The sequence below is a fragment of the Citrus clementina genome, unplaced genomic scaffold (assembly GCF_000493195.1).
Source record: "Citrus clementina cultivar Clemenules unplaced genomic scaffold, Citrus_clementina_v1.0 scaffold_4, whole genome shotgun sequence".
NCBI lineage: Eukaryota > Viridiplantae > Streptophyta > Magnoliopsida > Sapindales > Rutaceae > Citrus > Citrus x clementina.
Genome location: NW_006262274.1, coordinates 10,804,366 through 10,809,003, shown reverse-complemented (window position 1 = coordinate 10,809,003; position 4,638 = coordinate 10,804,366). Strand labels below are relative to the sequence as shown.

Genomic DNA, 4,638 nt, shown 5'->3' with positions numbered 1-4,638 from the left:
ATAATCATTTGAATGATTTTCATGCCATTTGTCAAACATTCAAATATGAGAATTTTTCAGATGATGATGTTAAACTTAGACTATTCCCATTTTCTTTAAAGGATAGAGCTCGTTCATGGTTAAATACGTTGCCTGCTAATAGCATTACATCATGGGAACAAATGGTTACAAAATTTTTAAATAAATATTTTCCAGTGCATAAAACCAATGTTATTCGCAGGGAAATCTCGGAGTTTACCCAGAGAGAGGACGAGCAATTTTTTGAAACATGGGAGCGATTCAATGGGCTACTCTTGAAGTGTCCACATCATGGGTACGAGAAATGGCACCAATGCCAATACTTTTTGGAGGGATTATTGCCGAATGTGCAAGAATGGCTAATGGCAACAAGTGGAGGAGAGCTAATGTCAAAAAGTGCATCAGAAATTTGGGAATTCTTCCAGCGACAAGCAGATAATTCCCAACAACGGAGTCGATCACTTAGGACTACTAGAAGAATTAAAGGAGTGAATGAGGTTCAAATTGGCGAATCAACTTCAGGAATCAAAGAAGTCAAGGAGATGGTTGAAGGTCTTGCTCGACAAATAGCATCGTTATCGACTGCTAAATCAACAGAACCACATGACCAGGACTCATACTCAGATCAAGCCAATGCCATAGGTGTAATGAGAAAGCCATCAAATTACAACCCATACTCCAACACATATAACCCTGGATGGAGAGACCACCCCAATTTTTCATGGTCTCAAGGATTCCAACAGAATGGACCAGCAGCTCCAGCTCCACCAATGCAACAAATTCCTCAAGCCTCTCAGCCACCATTTAGACCATACAATCAGAACCAGAACCACTCTCAACCTAGACCATGGGAGGATTCATTCCAGAATCTCAAGAATCTTACTCACTCCACGATTGAGCAACAGAACCGCACCATTGATGGACTACGAAATGAGTTGAGAGCAGGCTTCAACTCACAAGCTCAATCAGTTTCAAGCCTCGAGAAGATGGTGGGACAACTTGCTTCTTCAGTTCAGACCTTGGCAATGACCGTTGAGAAAGGTAAGTTTCCAAGTCAACCAGTGCCTAACCCTAAAGGAGTACATGAAGCAAGTACCAGTTCACCACAGCAGCATGGAGAAGTCAAAGCAGTAATGACCTTGCGAAAAGGAAAAGAAGTCGACAACAAAGTGGAGATGCCGGTGACAAAAGAAAATCAAATTGTACCTGTGAATGTTGAGGAATCATCACCGGAGGAGAAAAAAGAAACCAACCCACGAGAATACATTCCGAAAGCTCCATTTCCTCAGAGGTTAGCGAAAGGCAAGAAGGGAAAATCCACAGGTGAGATTCTCGAAATCTTCAAACAGGTAAGTGTTAACATCCCTTTGCTTGATGCTATTAAACAAGTTCCATCTTATGCCAAGTTTCTTAAAGACCTTTGTACTAAAAAGAGAAATATGCATGTCCAAAAGAAGGCATTTTTAACAGAAAACGTTAGTTCTATACTCCAACATAAAATTCCTTTAAAATGCAAAGACCCAGGCTCCCCCACTATCTCATGTAGTATAGGGAACCACACAATTGAGAATGCTTTGTTGGATTTAGGAGCTAGTGTAAATCTTTTGCCTTACTCTGTATTCGTGAAACTTGGACTGGGAGAATTACACCCAACTCCAGTGGTGTTACAGCTTGCAGATCGGTCCACGAAAATACCTCGTGGTATTGTGGAGGACGTGCTTATCCAGGTAGACAAATTTTATTTTCCTGTTGATTTCATTGTAATTGACACTCAACCAATACAGGATTCAAGGAAGCACATCCCCATTATTCTAGGCCGACCTTTCTTGGCAACTGCGGATGCTCACATTCAATGCAGGACTGGAAATATGCAGTTGTCTTTCGGCAACATGACTATGGAGCTGAACATTTTCAACATTGCCAAACAACCTCACAATGCAGATGATGGAATTGTTGATGTGGATTTAATAGAAGCATTAGTTGATGACACTTTTGTTTCAAACCTTAGTGATGATCCTTTACAGACATGCTTAACTCACTTTGGTTTTGATTTTGATATTGACAGATCGGTCGATGAGGTCAATGCCCTGCTTGACTCAACACCATCTATGGACACTAATAAATGGAAGTCAAGAGTTGAGCAACTAGCACCATCAGAGAAGCAACTCATTCCATCATCAGAATCACCACCGAAACTCGAGCTCAAACCATTGCCCAACACTTTGGAATATGCGTTTTTGGGAGAAGAAAGTACTCTGCCGGTAATCATCTCATCATCCCTAAATGACGAACAAAAAGGTAAGTTGTTGGATGTTTTAAAAGAGCACAAAGAAGCATTAGGATGGACCATAGCAGACATTAAAGGTATAAACCCAGTAGATTGCATGCATTACATTCACCTTGATGAAAATGCTAAAACTACTAGGGAGATGCAACGTCGGTTAAATCCTAATATGAAAGAAGTGGTTAGAACTGAAGTCCTTAAGCTATTAGATGCAGGTATCATTTACCCCATTTCTGATAGTTCATGGGTCAGTCCTGTACAAGTTGTCCCCAAAAAGTCAGGAGTCACAGTAGTTACCAATGCTGATAATGAATTGATACCCACTAGAGTGACTACAGGATGGCGTGTATGCATTGATTATAGAAAATTGAATTCTGTCACACGTAAAGACCATTTTCCTTTACCATTTATTGATCAAATGCTTGATAGATTAGCAGGCCATGAATTTTATTGCTTTCTAGATGGTTACTCAGGATATAATCAGATTCCCATAGCACCAAAAGATCAAGAGAAAACTACTTTCACTTGCCCTTTTGGCACATTTGCATATAGGAGAATGCCATTTGGATTATGTAATGCACCTGCTACATTTCAACGATGCATGTTGAGCATTTTTTCTGATATGGTGGAACGATTCCTTGAAGTCTTTATGGATGATTTTTCTGTCTTTGGTGACTCGTTTGATCAATGTTTACATCATCTAACACTAGTTCTGCAGAGATGTATCGAGAAGAACTTGGTCTTAAATTGGGAGAAATGCCATTTTATGGTAAAACAAGGTATTGTTCTCGGTCACATCATTTCGAGCAAAGGTATTGAGGTTGACAAAGCCAAGGTGGATCTCATTTCTAATCTCCCTCCACCTAAAACAGTCAGAGAAGTAAGATCTTTCCTTGGGCATGCTGGTTTCTATAGACGTTTCATTAAAGATTTTAGCAAAGTTTCTAGACCCTTATGCAATTTACTTGCTAAGGATGTACCTTTTATCTTTAATGATTCATGTCTTATGGCTTTTGAAAAATTAAAGCAATTGTTGACATCATCACCCATCATTCAGGCCCCAAACTGGAGCTTACCATTTGAGCTTATGTGTGATGCATCTGATTATGCAGTAGGAGCAGTTTTAGGACAAAGAGTTGATCGAATTCCTCATGTTATTTACTATGCTAGTATGACATTGAATGATGCACAGTTGAACTATTCAACTACTGAAAAAGAAATGCTAGCAGTAGTGTTTGCATTGGAAAAATTTCGATCTTATCTCATTGGTTGTAAAATAATTGTGTTCACAGATCATGCTGCTCTTAAATATCTTCTCACAAAGAAAGATGCAAAAGCTAGACTAATTCGTTGGGTGTTACTTTTGCAGGAATTTGACTTGGAATTCAAAGATAAAAAAGGGACAGAAAATGTTGTGGCGGACCATCTCTCTCGTCTTCACTTTGACACAATTACAGAGCCATTAATATTAAATGAGTCATTTCCAGATGAACAATTAATGAGTGTGGAAGTATTACCTTGGTATGCTGATATAGTTAATTATCTTGTTACAGGTAAACTTCCAGAGCATTGGACTAAGCAAGACAAGATCAAATTCTTTGCGGAAATAAAGAATTTCTTTTGGGATGACCCGTATTTGTTCAAGTATTGTGCAGACCAAATTGTTAGACGATGTGTCCCAGAAAATGAAATTCAGAATATCCTTTCATTCTGCCATGAACAAGCTTGTGGAGGCCATTTCAGTGCTAAGAAAACAGCGACTAAAGTTTTACAATGTGGTTTCTATTGGCCAACACTATTTCGAGACGCTTACACTTTTTGTTCTTCATGTGATAGGTGTCAACGAATGGGGAGCATTACACGAAGGAACATGATGCCACTAAATCCAATTTTAGTGGTTGAGATTTTTTACGTATGGGGTATCGACTTCATGGGACCCTTTCCCCCTTCTTTTGGCCATCAATACATATTGGTTGGTGTTGACTACGTCTCAAAATGGGTAGAAGCAATTCCATGTAGAACCAATGATCACAAGGTGGTGATAGGAGTTTTGAAAAACAACATTGTCTCACGCTTTGGATTCCCTCGAGCAATAATCAGTGATGGTGGTGCCCACTTTTGTAACAAAGCATTCAAAGCTCTTTTGACAAAGTATTCAATCACACATAAAGTGGCGACCCCGTATCATCCGCAAACCAGTGGCCAAGTTGAGATCTCCAATCGAGAAATAAAGCACATATTAGAAAAAACGGTGAGGCCGGACAGAAAAGATTGGTCATTAAGACTTGATGATGCCTTATGGGCATATAGAACGGCTTTCAAGACCCCGATTGGGA

General features: G+C 39.5%; 1 non-coding gene across 1 annotated transcript; it reads right to left on the bottom strand.

The window, feature by feature from the left end:
- Positions 1 to 212: 212 nt before the first annotated feature.
- On the bottom strand, positions 213 to 316 carry LOC112099345. Its single transcript, XR_002906149.1, has one exon. It is a non-coding gene; the product is annotated as a small nucleolar RNA R71 (small nucleolar RNA).
- Between the last annotated feature and the right edge of the window lie 4,322 nt (positions 317 to 4,638).